General features: G+C 46.1%; 1 long non-coding RNA gene across 1 annotated transcript; it reads left to right on the forward strand.

Annotated features, from left to right (window-relative positions):
* Positions 1-615: 615 nt before the first annotated feature.
* On the forward strand, positions 616-2,110 carry LOC120916050. The gene is made up of 4 exons (XR_005743933.1): positions 616-665; positions 741-872; positions 1,506-1,640; positions 1,909-2,110. It is a non-coding gene; the product is annotated as an uncharacterized LOC120916050 (long non-coding RNA).
* Positions 2,111-22,234: the final 20,124 nt, after the last annotated feature.

The raw sequence follows: 22,234 nt of genomic DNA on the forward strand, positions 1-22,234 counted from the left end.
GATTGATATGAAATCAGATTGTAAGCCTGGCTCTCCCCATGTATGGGATGGATTTCCCTTTGGTGCTCACTTCCCTTCTGTTCGGTCATACTGCCATATTGGAATGAAAACATACACACTTTCGGATCAGTGACAGTGGATATGGGATCCTTTATTGTTTGATTCTCTTCCTAGATGCATAATTGTGCACTTGGGATCCAGTGTTTGGATCGTTTTTGGCACTCGGCGCGGAGAAGATTAAGGATTCTCTTTTCCTTTTATTGGGGGAGTTCTGGTAGTCCTCCCATGCCTTTGCATGGTGGGGCACCGCTCTCCCTCTCTTCTCCGCGCCACGGGACTCTGATGCGCGGCACCTTCTCTCTCCATCCCTCCTTCGCCCTCCATTGGAGACAGTCCCGGTGACGTTTCTGGTCACGCCCACCTCCAGAGCTAGCTGGAGTTTCCCCCTATGGGCGGCCGTGTGGAGGTGGGCGGGGACCTCGCACGTCACTGCACCCGGAGGGCGGCCCCATGATGCGGTGACGCGCCTCGATGCACTCCCCTTGGCTTTTGCTGACACTCAGCTGTCAGCACTAGCCGTTAATAGCCACAGACATATAACTGCCTGACAGCAGCGTGGAGTTCAGTCTCCCCTGGGCAGCGGGGCGGCTACATTGCAGGACCAGGTACTCAAACTAACCTCTTTGCTTCCCTACTTGATACAGTTTAGTAGGCTAAATAATACTGCTTTTTCACCACAGATTCCTCCTTAGATGTGGACCTTGCTATAAGGCATTTCAAACAGCCACTACCTTTCATACTGCCCTGGGGCAGGAGAATTTCACACTATTTCAGTTCTCCTTTGCTTGATCAATATTCCCCCTTTTTATTGGGTGAGTATTTGTATATCTATGTCTGCACTTTTTCATTTCCAGTCTGCATTATATACTGTTTGATCAGGGGGACCACTTGTTTGTATGGACAAATTCACACAATGGGTCAGTCGGTTTGATCGGGTTACTCCTAGCATTGCAACAATGTAACAATACTGTTATTTTAACAGCAATGGCAGATATATAAATTTTATTTCCTGCGACATGCCAATGAGAACCAAACTAAAATATCCTCATATATTTCCCACACCTTTTGGTGTGCTGTTTTTTTTATATATACACCTCCTTGATATTATTTGGCGCATTGTCCTATTATATTATAGACCAATATACTATAGGTTATTAAGATTAATTATCCTTGACCCACCATATACTTTACCCATGCGCGCCTCTTCCCCCGTTTTTCTCTGGGCCGCCCCCTGTTGCCAATAAGTCTGTTTTACACCGGAATCCCCAGAAGCATTTAGTAATTATATACATTGCCAGTATACACTGAAACTGGCGTGTCAGTACATTACTTTGCCCTAGCTGCCACTGATAAGTTTAATACTCCATCTTCATGTATGGCATTTTTCTGACTTCCCCCCCTTTCTTCCTCCCTTTCTGTCCCTCCTGGTCTCGTATACCCTGTAGATCTTAGGTCGTATCGCATGGAGACACTTTGTGCATCCACCCCCTTTTTAAATGACCCAGGATATCTTCCCTCCAAACCGACCTAGCAACATTTTCTCGACGTCTCTTGGAGACAGACCGACCATCCATTGACCGGTTAGTACTCACTTTTATATATGTCTCGTTTCATTGTAATAATTTGAAATCATGGGACTGCAGGTATGGTTGAAATTTTGGGAGGGGCAGTTGGGATTTTTGGTCCTTACTTTGGGTTCTGAGCACCACCTCTTACATGGTGAGAGTCATGATGAGGATTTGCCAGTGATTTGTATATATTGTTCTCTGCAACTAACAATGTAACATTTTAGATTTATATTTTTGACTGTTTATTGAAAGTATTTATTTTATTTCCTCTATTTTTTAGACTGTATTGCGACATCTCTGCACTACCCTAGCCCTGATGAAGAGGCGGTATTTCCTATGAGCCTCGAAATGTTGGCACCACTGTCTGCACCCACGAGACAGTATTGGAAGGGTTCCTTGTTGCACTTTTTTGTCGCTCTAAATAATATACAATTTCGAGTCAATGTCTTATCTTGAGTAATGTATACTTGTAGTGCCGTTTATGGTCACTTACCCTAGGTCGTGCCTTCCCCTTATGTTTAGTCAGTTGGATACTTTGCTGTTCATGCTGTTGATACATAATTTGATACGTTGTCTATGAACAACATTACTGAAATAAAATTTGATATACTCTTGTTGACCAATTTAGTCTTTACTTTATAACCAATCTCCCACGCATAAAATCCCACCGAGGAAACACACCCCTTTGGGGGTACAGCAATTGGCTTATATTCAGGGATGTGGTGAGATAGTGGTTCCTAGTTTGCAATTTTAGGGGACACCTACCGTCTCCATTTACGCGACAGTGGCCTACCGAAACTGGAAGATCTGGTATTATCCCCCCTTGAAGAACAAATTTCGCTGTCAGAAACTCAGTTGGCAATTAAAGACTGGAGTGAGTCCAGGCCCAGATGGGTTTACTTCAGCATATTATAAATCGTTTAGCGACATCCTTTCAGGACTGCGAATGGCAGCTTTGAATCACTTAACCACATCAAGCTCGGTGCCAACTGATTTTCTGTCTGCCCATATCACACTTATCCCAAAACCGGGGAAAGACCCTACGGCCGGGTACTAACGAGCAAACATGTACGATGAAACCGGTCCGTCGGACCGTTTTCACCGTACATGTCTGCCCGAGGGCTTCTGTACGATGGCTGTACTAACCATCGTACAGAAGTCCGTGCGTAAACAATACGCGGGGCGTGGCCGCAACGATGACGCGGCGATGACACGGCGACGTGGGCGGGCCTGCCATTTAAATGCTTCCACGCATGCGTCAAACTCATTCAACGCATGCGAGGGACGGCGGGCGCTCGGACATGTACGGTAGGTCTGTACTGACGACCGTACATGTCCGAGCGGGCAGGATTCCAGCGGACGGTTTTAAAACACGTCCAGGAATATTTGTCTGCTGGGAAAAGACCCGGCGGGCAAATGTTTGCTGGAAATCTGCCCGCTCGCGCCTACACACGACCAAACATGTATGCTGAAACTGGTCCGCCGACCAGTTTCAGCATACATGTTTGGTCGTGTGTACGGGGCCTACTAAGTGCTCCAGCTATAGACCCATCTCCTTGCTCAATTTGGATCTCAAAATTCTTGCAACAATTTTGGCTAATAGACTGAGGCCGCTGCTGGCTTCCTTAATAGGATTCATGCCTGGTAGGGAGGCCAAAGACAATGGTCCGGATTCACATACCTGAGCGCATCTTTATGCCGGCGTAGCGCATCTCATATGCGCTACGCCGACGTAACACAGAGAGGCAAGAACAGTATTCACAAAGCACTCGCTCCCAACGTTGCGCCGGCGTAGCGTAAATTCCTAGGCGTAAGCCGGCCTAATTCAAAGTAGGTGGAAGTGGGCGTGATACATTTAAATGAACCGTGACCCCATGCAAATGATGGGCCGAACGAACGGCGCATGCGCCGTCCCGTGGACGCTTCCCAGTGCGCATGCTCAGAATCACGTTGGAACAAACGCCTAAGATACGTTGAATCACTGAACGTAACCTACGCCCAGCCCTATTCACGTAGTACTAAGTAAACAACGTAAAATACGAAGGCTGGTCCGTGGTCCATACCTTTGCATGGGTTGCGCCTTCTATATGTGGAATAACTTTACGCCAGATGTACGCCTTACGTAAACGGCGTATATTACTGCGATGGGCGCAAGTACGTTCGTGAATCAGCGTATCTCAGTCATTTGCATATTCAATGCGTAAATCAATGTGCCCCTTGCGGCCAGCGTAAATATGCACCCAAGGTACGCCGGCGTAGGAAAGTTACGTCGGTCAGAGGAAGCCTATTTTCAGGCGTATCTAGTTCTATGGGCACGGCGCAGAGATACAAGGGCGCACATTTACACTTATCTCGAGATACGTCGGCGTAAGTGTTACGTGAATCCGGCCCATTGTGATCAGGGCCCTTCTCCTGACACATGAGGCACGCAGAGGTGACTTTGAGGGCCTTCTCCTGTCCACGGACGCGGAGAAGGCCTTTGACAGAGTGGCATGGGACTAAATACTGGCTACATGTAAACATATTGGATTAGGTCCGCAGATGTTGAAATGAATCTCGGCCCTCTATGATGGTCCCTTAGCTAAGTTGAAAGTGAATGGCTCACTGTCGGAGGAGGTCATGATCAGGAATGGAACCAGACAGGGTTGCCCCCTGTCTCCACTGTTATTTATCCTGTCATTGGAGCCATTTATTAGAATGGTTAACAAGGACAAATCTATAGCAGGGTTTAAGGTCTGTGGCTCTAAATACAAAACAGCAGCCTACGCTGACGATCTTTTATTTTTTTTTGACTGAACCGCACATAACTATCCCTAACTTGCTGAAACAGTTCTGGCGTTTTGGCTACATGTCAAATTTTAAAATCAACTTTAGCAAGTCCGAAGCGATGAATGTTTCTTTGACGGCGGATACTCTGCTTAAAACCCAAGCCAATTGTCCTTTTAAATGGGTCTCAAATGCACTCAAATACTTAGGAATATGGCTGACCCCCAAGCTATCTGCCATATATGAGCACAATTTTCCAGCCATGTTACAGGACATTCGAAAAGATCTACAGAAGTGGCACTCCAAGTACTTTTCATGGTTTGGAAGAGCAGCGATACTAAAAATGGTCATTCTCCCTAGGTTATTGTACCTTCTTAGGACCCTCCCAAACTTCTACATTTATTACTTAGCGTCACACCTTGCGAGAATGATAGACTGGCATTGCCATGGCCGTTCCAAAGATTGGGTTAGATTGGAGAACTCGTTGAGTTCAACCCCACTGAAATTCTCCCCATGGATACCATGGCAGAGCCAACTTGACTCTATTAAACGTCATCCGATTACGGGCACCACACTGCGGATACTCCATACAGTTGCAAACAAGACAAACCTGACGACTTCACTAAGCCCTTTGTCCCCCTTAAAGGGGAGTTCCAGCCATTTGTATGTTTATTAAAAGTCAGCAGCAACAAAAAGTGTAGCTGCTGGCTTTTAATAAACAGACACTTACCTGCTCCAGCGACGCGCCGGCCGGGGCTCCGCTCCTCTCCCCCCCTCCCCGGCCGGCGTCTTCATTCTCAGTGTGGGCACCCGGCCGTGACAGCTTTCGGCTTCATGGCCGGGCACCCACTGCGCATGCGCGAGCGCCACTGCGCATGCGCGAGCGGCGCAGCCCGGCGCCGCGCCGTGTAATTGGCCAGGAGATCGCCTAGGACCTGTGACGTGTCCTAGGCGATCGCCTACAGCAGCCCCTTCCTGAAGGCGATTAAGCTTAGTCGCCTACAGGAAAGAGGAAGTGGGACAATAAGTCCCACTCTTGCTGAAGCCCCCACTCCCCCCCCAAAAAATTACATGCCAAATGTGGCATGTAAGGGGGAGAGGAGTGGGTTAAGAGGAAGTTCCAAATTTGGGTGGAACTCCTCTTTAAGAGACAACCCTGATTTCCTACTGGGATTGGGGAATGCTAACCTCCAGACCTCTGACACAAAGCCTCCACTTCTGGCAAAAGATTGTTTTCACTTAGGTCTATTCAAAAGTCACTTAAAGCTTAAAGAAGATCTTGACTTGCCAAGACTTCCTTGGTGGACCTATTTTCAAATAAGGGATTACACCACCAAAGGGAGCAGGAAACCCTTTTTCTCTAGATAACTGACTGATATTGAGAAAGTTTGTTTAGAGGGCGCCCAGTTTGACAGAGCAACCTCCATTGCCTATAGCTGGTTACAAAATTCAAACACCATGAAGGAAGATAGATTCAGACAGGCTTGGTCCAGGGCCTTACAAGTTAATCTTACTGATAATCAATGGATGTATGCCTGCATTTTGGCACATAAATGCTCCATTAGCACTAGAATTCAGGAGACATAATGTAAACTTCTGACACATTGGTACTCCACCCCAGACAAAATTTAAAAATGGTTTCCCCACACTTTGGGCAAATGCTGGAGATGCGAAACAGGAGAAGGCAGTATGATTCACATCTGGTGGGATTGCCCTGTCCTGAGTGATATTTGGAACAGAGTTAGGGAGGTGGTGAAGCAGATCACGGAGACCAGGATTGAATTGAATGCAGCATGCTGCCTTCTGCACATTTCAAATTTCACCCTGCAGCGCTATAAAAGGTCTCTAACCAAACATTTACTGAATGCTGCCAAGCCCCTCATTCCGCTCTCTTGGAGAAGCGTTAGACCCCCTTCAATCTAAGACTGGTTGAAAAGAGTAGCAGACATTTGCTATATGGAAGACACTATGGCCCAATCAACAGATAAAATTGAAAACTTTTAAAAGACCTGGGGCCAGATTCACGTATCTGGGCGCATCTTTGTGCGGGCGTAGCGTATCCTATTTACGCTACACTGCCGCAACTTAGACAGGCAAGTGCAGTATTCACAAAGAACTTCCGCCCTAAGTTACGGCGGCGTAGCGTAAATGGGCCGGCGTAAGCCCGCGTAATTGAAAGTAGGCTGGTAGGGGGCGTGTTGTATGGAAATGAATTGTGACCCCACGTAAATGACGCGCCTAATGAACGGCGCATGCGCGCGCATGCTCAGTATCACGTCGATTTTCTCCGTAAATTACGCTGGCTCAAAAGGTTACGCCCATCCCCATTCACGTACTACTTACGCAAACGATGTAAAATATGACGCTGTTCTGACGTTTCCGACGTCCATATCTTAACATGACTTACCCCTGCTTTATGAGGGGTAAAGTTACGCCGGTTGTACGCCTTACGTAAACAGCGTATTTTAATACGCCGGGCACAAGTACGTTCGTGAATCGGCGTATCTAGCTCATTTGCATATTCAATGCGGAAATATACGGAAGCGCCCCGAGCGGCCAGCGTAAATATGCACCCCAAGATACGACGGCGTAGGAAACTTACGCCGCTCATATCTTGGCCAAATTCAAGCGTAACTGATTCTATGAATCAGTTGCATAGATACGACGGCGCACTTTCGGACTTACGACGGCGTACATGGAGATAAGTCCTTTGTGAATCTGGCCCCAGGTCTCCGTGATTTGCTTTCAAGGTTTCTCGAGAATATGATGCATTAATGAACTATGAAGGTACTTAGATTTGATTGGGAAGACCCCTCACATGAGATGAGGGGTTATTCTGCGTCTTATTTTTGTCTACCACATTTCTGGAACATATTGAACTACTTATATGTACAAATGTTAAACAAAACAATTCATATGTTTATTTATTTGTATAAATTATGTATAATTTTTTTTCTCCTTCCCCTCCCCTCCCTTCCCCCTCTTCTTTCTCTCTTCACTTATCTTTACTTTAAAATACACTTTGCAGCTAACCCTATAAACAGATCTCTTTGGATGACAAAGATATTCATGGTAGCGCTATGTTCGACCTTAAGATTACTTATGCAATAAGATATTTAGTTCTATATCTATTGTCATACTGTGGTGTACAGTATAAACACGTTTGATATGTGATGTGAACATATTGTTGTTGATCTTCAAATGATTATTGTCTGTTACTCGCAATAACTTGTACTGTTAGTATGATTCTTTAATACATTTTTGATGTGAAAAAAAAATATGAAAGTTTGTGTACTTGGAATTTAACTTTAACACAATATTGGCAGTTAAAAACAAATCCTTAAAATGTAATCCACATGCAAAGTTTTTTTTTTTTTTTATAATGAATAGGTCTTAATATTTTAAAGTTTATCTTCACACTAGGAAAGTATTAGTGGTTTACATATTTAGGTAAATAAAAAAAAAACACTCACAGACAGACAACATTTCAAAAATGGTATACTTTGTCATGTTTTGTTTTAATATTTTTTTTTGCCACTTTGACTTTTTAAATATTTTTACTATTAAAGATGATGATGACGATGATGACGATGATGATGTTGATGCCGATGAATACAAAGATGGTTCACTGTGCCATTACTGCTCATTCTGCCAGGTAAAGGCTCTAATTTACATATAGAAGGCCAGGTCAATCAGATTTCAAAAGGAAAATTACTATACTAAATTACAACTGCAGGCCAATGTAAAAAAAAAACACCCTTTATTCCCATCACATGTTTATTTACCAAAAATTATTAAATGTCCCATAATCCCTGCACAACCAAAATCAAGCTGAGAATGAAATGAAATGCACTGTGAGACCGTCGAGCTGTGATATGAATAGTTGTGACACTGTCCACCTCATCTATAGATCATAATACTGACTACTGAACCTTCATATGCAGGCCATGCTTTGACAGCTGTACCTTCATTAACTCATCACCACTTGGTATTCCTTTTTTAATTTGAATACACCCCACAGCACGCTACAAAAAACATAAAACTGAGACAAAGTTGGCAAAGGTGTTGTGTGCAGCTTACATGATGCTCACTAAGGCCCCTTTCACACGTTTGTCTGTTTCTCATCCATGCGTTGACGGATGAAAAGCGGACATCAATGCATTCCAATGGAAAAACGTATGACAACGGATGATCATCTATTTTCATCCGTTTTTATCTGCTTCCGTCAACATCCGTCTTTTTGAACGGATGAAAGACCTATTTTTCATCTATCAAAAAAAAAAACTGATCTGATGAAAAACGGATGTAAACTGACAAATGGTCAGTTTTTCATTTGTTTTTTGCATTGGTTGTTAGAGGCAACAAGTCACTGTAGGGGGGGGGGGGGCGTGGCAGAGAAAGGCAGGAGAGCAGTATAGCAGTATGCACAGTGAGGGGGAAGTCTATACAGACAGGCTCCCTCACTTGCCAGCGCTGACTTTCACTGTTCGCTTTTAAATGTAATTGCCAGCATTTTTTCCCCTTAGATTTTGGAGCTGTCATTTGGGGGGCAGTGTGTGCAAAGGGGTCAGTGTGTGCAAGGAGAGAGGAAGAAGAGATGTACATATAGTGAGGGTACAGCAGTCTGTACACTTACCAACACTGACTGTCAATGTCAGTTTTTAAATCTAATTGTTGACTCTTTTTTTTCTATGAACAGTGCAGAGCCAGAGCTGTAAAAAAAAGACATTCCTCAGCACAAAGATAGAGAAGAGATACAATATTTAGATCAAAGGAATGAACTTCAGTCTGTAAATGAGGTCAATTTAGCCACTTAAAGACTAAACATTTTTCTGACACTTGTTGGTTACTAGGGATGAGCTTCGTGTTCGAGTCAATCGTCTGTTCATATGTTAGTCGAAATTCAAACAAAACGGGTCATTCGCGCCAAATTCGAGTGACGCGCCACGGCCCATAAATCACTGCGGCATTGCGCGCTGATGATTGGCCAAGCATGCACTATGACCCGCATGCTTGGCCAATCACAGCGCGCAAAAAACGGAGAGCCATAATTGGCCAAAGCCAGGAACATATCAGTCCTAGAGAGAGACAGTGGGGCTGATTTACCAAGCCTTTGCTCCATGACTCATGGAGCAAAAGCAGGAGTAGCAGCCGTTTTGACATTTACTAAAGAAATACGCTGCTAGTGCAGTGTATTTCCTTAGTTACTAAAGTGCTCAGTGCGCCCAGGAGAGGGCGCATTGAGCACTACTATAGACCTGGCGCACGGCATATTCAAATGTAAATTGCGGGGATTCGGGCGGGAGTTTATTAGGGGAGGGAGGGGGTGATGCAGGGGAAGTGTAGTGACATGTTTGAATGTGTTTGGTGGGCCGAATTGAAAGTGAAAGTGATTTTAGGGAACCGATCCCCGTACGCTTGCACAGTGCGCCTGAACCTCGGGAGGTTCATTTGCATACTGGGCATGCGAACAGGGAAATTTCGGGGTTTCACGTGCGTCTTGTCAGTACGCCGACAAAATCTTGGTAAATACCAAGCGGCGTACCCATAATTGCGCTGCGTGACGCGGAGCACGGGAATCTCCGAGCGGTTTTCAGCCTGCGCTGACCCACCGCTCTGTCTGCATTTCAGCGCCGGACCTCGTCGTGTCAACATCGAATGGAACAAGACAGCGGAGAGAAGCCCTGGCCCCAGCGGAGGAGCCAGGCAGAATCGGAGGGCACCGTAGAAGCCCGGAGAGTGGCACCCTACGGTGGAAGACAGCGGAGAGGTGCCAGGCAGAAAAGGCCATCAAGAGGCCCCCCCGGCAGAAAGCGACGAAGCCCGGGGCCCTCCCCCATAAGCAAAGGAGCTTCATGGTGAAGGGGGCCCCGGCAGAAAGCAACAAAGAACGCGGCCCTCCCCCATAAGCAAAGGAGCTTCATGGTGAAGGGGGCCCCGGCAGAAAGCGACGAAGCCCGCGGCCCTCCCCCATAAGCAAGGAGCTTCATGGTGAAGGGCGCCCCGGCGGAAGACCCCCGGAGCTGATTAATAAAATATTTTATTCTGTGTGGTGTGTTTTTTACTTTACATTTCCCCCCAGGTGAATGGTTAGGGGTACGCCATACTCATTCACATAGGGTGGGGGCCGGAATCTGGGGGCAACCTTATTAAAGGGGGCTCTCTGATTCTGATAAGCCCCCCGCCAACCAACGGCCAGGGTTGTCGGGAAGAGGCTCTTGTCCCTATCGACATGGGGACAAGAGTGCTTGGAGGGGGACCTGCGCCGGTTTCAAGTTTGAAATTTGGCGCGGAGTTCCCCTTTATCCTGGTCCTGTCAGGGGGGAAATGCCTGATCGTCTGTTCATACAATGTATGAACAGCGATCTGTCATTTCCCCTAGTCAGTCCCACCCCCCCTTACAGTTAGAACACACCCAGGGAACATAATTAACCCCTCCCTCGCCCCTAGTGTTAACCCCTTTCCTTGCCAGTGACATTTTTGTAGTAAGCAATGCATTTTTAGAACATTTGTCGCTAGAAAAATGCCAATGGTCCCAAAAATGTGTCCGCCATAATGTCGCAGTACCGATAAAAATCATTACTAGTAAAAAAAAAATATATTAATAAAAAAGCCATAAAACTATCCCCTATTTTGTAGACGCTATAACTTTTGCGCAAACAAATCAGACGCTTATTGCGATTTTTTGGAACCAAAAATATGTCGAACAATACGTATCGGCCTAAACTGAGGGAAAAAAATATTATTTTTAGTTAATTTTGGGGATATTTATTATAGCAAACAGTAAAAATGTTTTTTTTTTTTTAAATGTCGCTCTATTTTTGTTTATACCAAAAAAAAGAAAAAACGCAGAGGTGATCAAATACCACCAAAAAAAAATCAATTTGTGGGGAAAAAAAAGGACGCCTATTTTGTTTGGGAACCACGTTGCACGACCGTGCAATTGTCAGTTAAAACGACGCAGTGCCGAATCGCAAAAACTGGCCCGGTCATTGACCAGTAGTATGGTCTGGGGCTCAAGTGGTTAAAAAATAACAAAACACTAAAGTTAGCCCAATTTTTGGTGATAATGTGAAAGATGATGTTACACCGAGTAAATAGATACCTAACATGTCACGCTTTACTATTGCAAACACTCATGGAATGGGGCCAAACTTCAGTACTTTAAAATCCCCATAGGCGTTGTTTTTTTTTATTTTTTCAGGTTACCAGTTTATAGTTACAGAGAAAGTCTAGTGCTAAAAGTATTGCTCTCGCTCTAACGCACGCGTCAATACATCACATGTGTGGTTTGAACGGTGTTTACATATGTGGGCGGGACTTACGCAAGTCCCGCCCACATATGTAAACATTGTTCAAACCACACGTGAGGTATTGACGCGTGCGTTAGAGTGAAAGCAATACTTTTAGCACTAGACCTCCTCTGTAACTCTAAACTGTTAACCTGAAGAAAAAAAATTGTGTGTGTTCGCTTCTGACTGGGAGCTACTAGGGGCAGGGGCGTTTTAATTATTATTATTTATTTTTGTTACGTAATAATTCACTAAGACCTCCCCTTCATCCTGGAAAGCATGAGTTCAGGGGAAACAAAACACAGCTCTCATGCTTTCAGCAGCCATTGCAGCTTTGTTCCTGCATGTGAGCTGAACTGAGCATGCTCAGACACTTAGAAATTTGTAACTTGATTTTTGAGGGTGAAAATCACTTGGATGTCTCTGAGCATGCTCATAGAGCGTGGGTGGGTTAGTAATTTAAGGACATCCTTACCAGGTGTAAGCACTTACAAGCTCACCCAAACTAGAGACTGAAATGTGTTCATGTGATTTCAATTGCTTGATTACTAGCACACAAGCACACATGTTATAAAAAGTGTAGATCGAGCAGTCCTCAGCTGCCCTGAGAGGGGCAGGCTGGCAGGAATGTTGTTGCTAAACAGAAATGGTTTTTGGAGCATGTTTATTTTGCCAATGTTTTTTGTTTATTTTTAAATGATGGTCACTTTGATGTATTTGTCTCTGCTGCCTTATTTTGAAAAATATTTCTGAAGATGTTGGGACAGTTAACCTATGTTTATTTTGATTTTTTAAATTTATTTTTGTTTGTGTGTGTGTGTGTTTTTGTTTGTTTGTCTTTTTTGCTTTCCTTGTTTTGTTGAACAATAAAAATTACTTTCAAATTTTAAAGTTTGTTTTTTGTTACTTTTTCATGATACAGTCAGCTGCAGCTGAAATAGGTTTGGCCGTAGGTGTGATTAGGTGTGATTTTTGTCTAAGCTTCTTTCCTGGTGTGTAATCATGAAAAGTTTGCTGCCATGTTTATTCACCAGGAAATTAAAGACAAAGTGGTAAGTATTTTCTTTTTACTGTAGTGGTCCTCAGCCCTCAAGTACCCCCGACAGGACATGTTTTGTGGATTTATCTTATCAAGAATTGCTGTCCAGACTGTCTTTTAAAGCACATGTGCAAGATGAAGGAAACCCTGCAAACATGGCCTGTTGGGGGGGGGGTATTGGCTGACAGGCTTGAAGTGCTGATTTACAGCACTGTGCTTAAATCTAGCGCAAGGCAATCCTATTCAAATTGTGGGTGTTTGAGGGAAGCCAAGTCAGTGTTAGAACCCCTGCTGAACAGGAAGTGAGGTTAAAACCCTACCAGTGTCTTTTCTTGGACACAGGTCAATCTTACTAGTGTCCCCATTAAGCAAATTGCACTCCAGCACTGCTGTGTACACCCCAAATCATGGGTCTTCAAACTACAGCCCTCCAGTTGTTCAGGAACTACAATTCCCATCATGCCTAGTCATGTCTGTGAATGTCAGTGCATTACAAGGCCTCATGGGATGTGTAGTTCTACAACAGCTGGAGGGTCGTAGTTTGAGGATCCCTGCCCCAAATGATTATTTAGTTTGGGGTTTAGTAAAGGCAAAGCCACTCTGCAGTACAAGCGCAGTCGCTGAAAATCAGAGAGGAAGCACTGATGGTTTTAACATCCAATCCTGTAGAAGCAAAGTTGTTTTGTTTTCTTCCTTGCTTGTCCACTTGTAGTGCAAAGTGGATTTGCCCTTAGTAAATGGACCCCAAAGTCCAAAATCCCTAATAATTTGGGGTGTACACAGCAAAATGCTAGAGTGCAATTTACATAATGGGAAACTATTTAGATTGATCTGTGTCCCCAAGAAAAGATATTAGTAAGGATTTACCCTCACTTCCTGTTTGGCTATGTGACAGGAAGTGAATGAATTTGAATTAGAAAGGGTGAAGACACCTCACAAATGTTGTCACTATCAGGGGTGCAGACATCCACAAAAAATGAGCAGATAATACTTATTTGCAAATTAATACTTTTTTATTTAACATTGGGTGGTGTTTGTGGGGGGGCCCTAACACACATTCATACAAATTAGCAACACTGTATCCTGGCCTATTGGCATGGTTATATTTTCTTAGGCCTCTCAATAAAACTCTCTGAAATTTGTGCTTAAACTAGAACTATAATCAACACTTTTTATTTTCTTTAATTTTGGATAGAGTGAGGGAGGGTTATAGGCCCTGTCAGTTTATTTTGTATTATCTGTGTCCAATTGGGGTTCACTTACTGCCCCATAGCCAAACAGGAAGTGAGAGAAAAACTATGCAAATTAAGGGAATCCAGTGCCCCCCTCCCCCCCAGAACTAGTGTGTGTCCTGAAAATTCCTGGGCGGGTCATACAAAAACAGGGTGTGGCCTTGACAGGAAGGGTGGGTAATTTTTCTATTAGGAGGTGCAGAAATGTAGTCAGGCCTAGGGCAGCACAAAACCTAAATATACTACTGCATATTAGGGCTTATTTAGACAGGATCCGATTTACAGCATGTTTTTATAATGTGGGAGGAAACCCGCACAGGAGGAACATGCAAACTCCAGGCAGATGGTGTCACAGACGGGATTCGAACCAACGACCCTTTTGCTGCTAGGTCAAAGTGCTATACACTACACCACTGTGCTGAACGAACATGATTGCAGCTGAAAGCATGAGATCTTTTAATTTTTTTTGCCAATATCATGCTTTCCAGCCTTATTGACCCCGCCTCTCTCCATAAAGAGGACCTGTCACACACTAGTACTATTACAAGGGATGTTTACATTCCTTGTAATAGGAATAAAAGTGATCCAAAATAAAAAAAAGGGACAAAAAAGTGCAAAAAGAAAAATATTAGGTAAAAAAAAAAATTAAAACGCCCCTGTCCCTAGTAGCTCGCACTCAGAAGCATGCATGTAAGTCCCGCCTACATATGTAAACACCATTCAAACCACACATGTGAGGTATTGACGCGTGCGTTAGAGCGAGAGCAATAATTCTAGCCCTAGACCTCCTCTGTAACTCTGAACTGGTAACCTGTAAAAAAAATCAAGCATCGCCTATGGATATTTTTAAGTCCCGAAGTTTGGCGCCATTCCATGAGTGTGTGCAATATTAAAGCGTGACAAGTTAGGTATCTATTTACTCGGTGTAACATCATCTTTCACATTATCCCTAAAAATTGGGCTAACTGTACTGTTTTGTTATTTTTTAATTCATGAACCGTTTTTTTTTTTGGGCCAAAAAAAAAAGGCGTTAGAAAAATTATTGCGCAAATACCGTTGGAAATCAAATAAAAAATGACCGCCACTTTATTCCCTAGGGTGTCTGCTAAAAAAATATATATATAATGTTTGGGGGTCCTGAGTAATTTCCCAGGAACTAAATATCATTTTTACATGGAGGAGAGAAGTGCCAGAATAGGCGCGGTATGGAAGTGGTTAAAGTTAAACAATAAAAGGTAAATATTCCTTTAAATTTCATACAGGGGGGGGTACACGCATGTTTCCCGTGCTTAGAACTGTCCCTGTACAAGATGTCATTTCTGAAGTGAAAAAAAAAAGTAATTTAAAAGTACTCATGGCTATAAAGAATACAGTCATTGCTCATTAAAACTAAAAAAAAAAAAATGTATGGGGGTTCCCCCAAATTAAATTACCAGGCCCTTCAGGTCTGGAATGGAAATTAAGGGGAACCCCGCCGTAAAAACAAAAAAAAATGACGTGCGGTTCCCCCCAAATATCCATACCAGGCCCTTCAGGTCTGGTGTGGATTTTAAGGGGAACTCCACCCCAAATTACAAAAAAAATGGCGTGGAGTCCCCCCAAAAATCCACACCAGACCCTTATCCGAGCACGTTAACCTGGCCTGCCGCAGAAAAGAGGGGGGGACAGAGTGCGCCCCCCCCTCTCCTGAACCGCACCAGGCCACATGCCCTCAACATGGGGAGGGTGTCCCCATGTTGATGGGGACAAGGGCCTCATCCCCACAACCCTTGCCCGGTGGTTGTGGGGGTCTGCGGGTGGGGGGGCTTATCAGAATCTGGAAGACCCCTTTAACAAAGGGGACCCCCAGATCCCGCCCCCCCTATGTGAAATGGTAATGGGGTACATTGTACCCCTACCATTTCACCAAAAAAAGTGACAAAAGTGTGAAAAATTACAGTAGCCGGTTTTTGACAAATCTTTTAATAAAATCTTCTTTCCGCGGTTCTTCTTCTTCTTTCATTCGGGTTTCTTCCTCTGCTTCTTTCTTGGGTCTTCTCGTCCACATCTTGCCCGACATCTTCTCCTATCTTCTTCTCCGTCCGTCGGCCTTCTCCTCCACATCTTCTTGATCTTCTGGGCGCTGCGCTTGAAATTAAAGACCCCGCCGTGTTCCGCTCCTGAGACCCCGCCCCCTCTGACGCCACAGGTAAACTCATATGAAAGTCCGCGTGTGGTATATGTGCGTCAGAGGGGGGCGGGGTCACATGAGCGTCACACGGCGGGAACTTCAATTGGAAGCTCGTCCGCATAGTGCGGCGGCTTCTTCTTCTCCGGACGACGCGCTTGAAATTGAATTCCCCCGCCGTGTGACGCTCTGTGACCCCGCCCCCCTCTGACGCACATGACTTTCAAATTAGTTTACTTGTGGCGTCAGAGGGGGGCGGGTTCCAGGAGCGGCACACGGCAGCTAATTCAATTTCAAGCGCTGCGTCCGGGGAAGAAAAAGATGTGGAAAAAGATGTGGACGAGAAGGCTGACGGACGGAGAAGAAGACAGGAGAAGACGCCGGGCAAGTTGCAGGACGAGAAGGCCGACAGAAGGAGAGGAACATGGGAGAAAAGGTCGGGCAAGATGAGACGAGAAGACCCAAGAAAGAAGCAGAGGAAGAAACCCGAATGAAAGAAGAAGAAGAACCGCGGAAAGAAGATTTTATTAAAAGATTTGTCAAAAACCGGCTACTGTCATTTTTCACACTTTTGTCACTTTTTTTGGTGAAATGGTAGGGGTACAATGTACCCCATTACTATTTCACACAGGGGGGGCCAGGATCTAGGGGTCCCCTTTGTTAAAGGGGTCTTCCAGATTCTGATAAGCCCCCCGCCCGCAGACCCCCACAACCACCGGGCAAGGGTTATGGGGATGAGGCCCTTGTCCCCATCAACATGGGGACATCCTCCCCATGTTGAGGGCATGTGGCCTGGTGCTGTTCAGGAGAGGGGGGGCCGCACTCTGTCCCCCCTCTTTTCTGCGGCCGGCCAAGTTAACGTGCTCGGATAAGGGTCTGGTGTGGATTTTTAGGGGGAATTCCACACCATTTTTTTTTTAAATTTGGGGTGGAGTTCCCCTTAAAATCCACACCAGACCTGAAGGGCCTGGTATGGATATTTGCGGGGAACCCTATGTAATTTTTTTTTTTTTTACGGCGGGGTTCAATGGTTAATATCCATTCCAGACCTGAAGGGCCTGGTAATTTAATTTGGGAGAACCCCCACACATTTTTTTTCTTTATGAATGAATCCCTTTAGAATTGCCGGGAGCCGACAATTCATTATTGCCGCGTGTGAATTTTAAATGACTTTTTTCCTTCTGAATGTCATTTTGTGCAGGGACAGTTCTAAGTGTGGGAAAAATGCGCTATTTCACATGCTGACTTTACACCCCCCCTAGGTACGAAATTTAAAGGAATATTTCACTTTTATTGTTTCACATTAAGCATTATTAATTTCACTGCTCCCGAAAAAACGGCCGTTTAAAAAAAAAAAAAGTGTTGATACAAGTCCCCTGGGGCAGGACACAGGTCCCCAAACACTTTTTAGGACAAAACTTGCATATTAGCCTTTAATATGAACACTTTTGATTTCTCCCATAGACTTCAATAGGGAGTTTGGCGGCGGCTTTACATTTTACTTGCAATGCGCCGCTGCTACGCTGGTTCATGCGCCTAATTAAGGCTTCACCCGGGGCACTAATTAAGGCATGAACCAGCGCAGCGCACAGAGAATAGTAAATCAGCCCCAGTGTCTTTTTTTTCTAGATAGATAGAGCAGGCAGGCTAGTCAGTTTAGTTAAATTTACAGTGTGTAGAGGATATATATACATCCCAGGTGTTGTACATATATTTATACACTGTATAGTTTAGCTAGATCAGCTATTCCTATTTGTCAGGCAGTTGATTGTGCTAGCTGCAGTGTTCTAACGTGTTGTATTGCCCGTGTGCTGTATAGTTTGCACCTAAACGTACTTGGTGTTTACTGCACTTGTGCTGTATAGTTTGCACTTAAACCTACTTGGAGTTTACTGCACTTGTGCTGTATAGTTTGCACCTAAACGTACTTGGTGTTTACTACACTTGTGCTGTATAGTTTGCACTTAAACCTACTTGGAGTTTACTGCACTTGTGTTGTATAGTTTGCACCTAAACGTACTTGGTGTTTACTGCACTTGTGCTGCATAGTTTGCACTTAAACCTACTTGGAGTTTACTGCACTTGTGCTGTATAGTTTGCACCTAAACGTACTTGGTGTTTACTGCACTTTTGCTGTATAGTTTGCACCTAAACGTACTTGGGGCCAGATCCACAAAGCAGTTACGCTGGCGTATCTATTAATACGCCGCATAACTTCTAGGTTGCTCCAGCGTATCTTTGTTTTGTATCCACAAAACAAGATACGCCTGAAGCTGGGCTAGATCCGACTGGCGTACGTCTTAGTACGCCGTCGGATCTAGGTTGCATATTTACGCTGGCCGCTAGGTGGTGCTTCCGTCTATTTCCGCATTGAGTATCCACAAACGTACGTCCGCCCGGCGTATTTTTTTACGTCGTTTACGTAAGGCTTTTTTTGGCGTAACCTTACCCCTGCTCTATGAGGCGTACGCAATGTTAAGTATGGACGTCGGGCCAGCGTAAACATTTTCGTCGTGTACGTCGTTTGCGTAAAACGTTCGCGAATAGGGCTTTGCGTTAATTACGTTCACGTCGAAAGCATTGACTATTTGCGACGTGATTTCGAGCATGCGCACTAGTATACCCCCACGGACGGCACATGTGCCGTTAAAAAAAACATCATTTACGTGGGGTGTATATGAATTACCATAAAACACGCCCACATCTTATCCATTTTAATTGCGCGCCCTTACGCCGACACAGTTACACTACGCCGCCGTAACTTACTGCGCAAATTCTATGTGGATACGGAAAATACGCTGTAAGTTACGGCGGCGTAGTGTAACCTACTTGGAGTTTACTGCACTTGTGCTGTATAGTTTGCACCTAAACGTACTTGGTGTTTACTGCACTTGTGCTGTATAGTTTGCACCTAAACGTACTTGGTGTTTACTGCACTTGTGCTGTATAGTTTTCACCTAAACGTACTAGGGGGGCAGATCCACAAAGAGAGTACGCCGGCGTATCTACTAATACGCCGGCGTACTTTCAAATTTCTCGTGTCATATCTTTGTTTTGAATCCTCAAAACAAGATACAACGGCATCTGGGTTAGATCCGACAGGCGTACGTCTTCGTACGCCTTCGGATCTAAGATGCAATTCTTCGGCGTCCGCTGGGTGGCGTTCCCGTCGTTTTCCGCGTCGAGTATGCAAATTAGCTATTTCCGACGATCCACGAATGTACGAGCGGCCATCGCATTGTTTTACGTCGTCTCTAGTCGGCTTTTTTCGGCATATAGTTAAAGCTGCTGTTTGGTGGCGTACTCAATGTTAAGTATGGTCGTCATTCCCGCGTATAATTTAAAAAACAAAAATTGTTTGCGTAAGTCGTCCGTGAATCGGGCTGGACGTAATTTACGTCCACGTCAAAACAATGACGTCCTTGCGACGTCATTTAGCGCAATACATGGTGGGATATTTAGGAACGGCGCATGCGCCGTTCGTTCGGCGCGGGGACGCGCTTCATTTAAATGAAACACGCCCCCCTACTCGCCGATTTGAATTAGGCGCCGTTACGCCGCAAGAGATACACTACGCCGCCGTAACTTACGGCGCAAATTCTTTCAGGATTCAAACCAACAAAAGTAAGTTACGGTGGCGTAGCGTATCTCAGATACGCTGCGCCGGGGCAGATCTTTGTGGATCTGCCCCTTGGTGTTTACTGCACTTGTGCTGTATAGTTTGCACCTAAACGTACTTGGGGGCAGATCCACGTACATAGGCGCATATATAGACCGGCATAGCGCATCTCATTTACGTTACGCCGGCTCAACTTAGAGAGGGAAGTGCCGTATCCTCATAGTATTTGCGCCCAACTTTGCGCCGGCGCGACGTAAATTCCGAGGCATAAGCCGGCGTAATTGAAAGTGGGAAGGAAGTGGGCATGTTCCATTGAAATGAGCCATGACCCCATGCAAATGAAGGGCCGAACGGACGGCGCATGCGCAATGACGCTGGCTATGTTCAGCGCCTCTCTGCACATGCTCAGAACTCAACCCGGCGTAATCAGTAAGATAGGAACTAGGCCCGGCGTAATTAGTGAGATATGCCCAGGGCATAAATACGCCCAGACATGCGCCCGTCCAGTGCAAAAGTACATCCATTTGTTTCCCCCCCTGAAGCAAGGTACTTTTGTTCTGTTGTCTGTTGGTGTTTGTAGGTTTTTGTCGGTGTGTTTTTTGGAGAGATGTCTGCAGCTCCCAAGAAGAGGAAGCACAATTTCTCCCCCCAGGAGAGGGCTATTATTGTCAGGGCCATGACCCAATATGATAGGTACCTCCATGGGCCTGAGAGTATCAACACCACCAAGGCCAGGAGGAGGGAGATACTGCAACTGATAGCAGACAATGTCAATGCATTGGGGAGTGAGGCCAGGACCCCCAATGAGATCTCAAAAAAGATCAATGATCTCAGGCGCATCGTCCGAGGTAAGCTGGGTAAGATTTCCGCTCATGCCAGGGGCACTGGAGGGGGACCATCAACCACTCTCAGGCTCAATGCTGAGGAGCGGGTGGTTGCCCAGTGCCTCCACAGGCATCAAGTGGAGGGAGTGCCTGGATTTGACTCCATTGAGGAGGTCTTGAGGACAGGTAAGTGTTTTTTTTTCTATCTGGTGTGTAGCATGTGTGGGGGGGGAAGGGAATATGTGACAAGTGTGTGGATCCTCCAACCTGTGAATGTTTTGTGTCATCCACAGATGTGCAGGAGGGTGCTGTGCCATCTGGCCAGTCCACAGCCTCCCCCGGACATGAGTCTGAGGCAGACCCCCTGGCAAGCCAGGAGTCATCAGTGGAGGGGAGTGGCCACAGCTCTCCTCAGGAGGAGGTTGAGGAGGAGGTGCTGAGTGACAATGAGGTCCTTCTCCATTTGGAGGAGTCTCCCCCTAGGGCTGACAGCAGTCAGGCCTCCATCAGGGGTAGCCCCTCCCACTCCTCCCCCAACAGGGCTTCCCCCCAGGGGTCTCCCCTACTCCTAGGCCCCAAGCCACATCAGGAGCCAGGAAGGCCACCAGGAAGACAATTGGGGTGGCAGACGTTCTGCCCGAAATTCTGAGAAGGGACCAAGCCTGCCAGACCCGCCATCTGGCTCAGGCTGCCTCCATAAAGGAGTCTGTGGAGGATCTGGCCTGCAACTCCTTGGCTGTGATAAACTGCATAAATGACCAGCAGACCACCACAGCAGGCGTGGGTCAGGAGGTGCGTGCCCTGACCGAGGCTGTCCGGGCAAACACGGCAGCCATGCAGGCGGGGGTGAGGCTGCAGGAGGACTCCAATGTGGTCCTCACACGCATCGCCCTGGCGTTGGAGGGCAGGCCGCCAGGTGGGCAGAGACTAGGAGATGCTCCTTCTTGTCACGTACCTGGTAGGAGTCTGATGTGATAAGGTCGGCCTCCCTTGTATCTCCAGCCCAGAACCCCTCTGAGGATGAGACAGATGGCGGTTCAGGTTAGGAGGAACACGAGTGCCTGTGAGTGTTGCTTGGAGTGCTGTCAGGTGGAGGTGAAGACAGAAGACACACAATGGTTTCCGTTTCCGGGGGGAGTGGCCTGAGCATGGAGGAGTGAGGAAGCGTGTGAGGAGCTCCTAGCGGGATCACCGCATGCACCCGACAGAGGACCGACAGTGAGCAGTGGAAACAAGCAGAGCCTGCACCTCAGAGCGCCTATCCCAGTGTCAGTGACGTGCGGCTACATGCTGTTTCGCCGCGCTGCGGCCGACGAACGAGGTATGCAAGCCAGCTGAGTTGAGTGGCAGGGAGCGGAGCAAAACAGAGCGCTTACTGCAGAGTGCCTGTCCTTGTACTTACTCTGGTGAGCAAGCCCTGTAGCTGTGTATGGGGGGCCGGTGCTGAAGAGCGGAGCTTCCACATCAGAGAGCGGGTCAGTACTGGCACATGTCGCGCCGTGGAAGAAGACCCGGAAGGAGTTCCCGAGCATCAAGCACCCCAGCACACTCCTACATTACCCGCTATCTCAGGGCTCAGACGGACGCGACGCTGCAGTCACTGGAGGACACCAGGGAAGGAAGTAGCAGCACGAAAGACCCCTCAGGGATGGCAGCTGCAGGAAATG

The sequence above is a fragment of the Rana temporaria genome, chromosome 10, assembly GCF_905171775.1.
Source record: "Rana temporaria chromosome 10, aRanTem1.1, whole genome shotgun sequence".
Classification (NCBI taxonomy): Eukaryota; Metazoa; Chordata; class Amphibia; order Anura; family Ranidae; genus Rana; species Rana temporaria.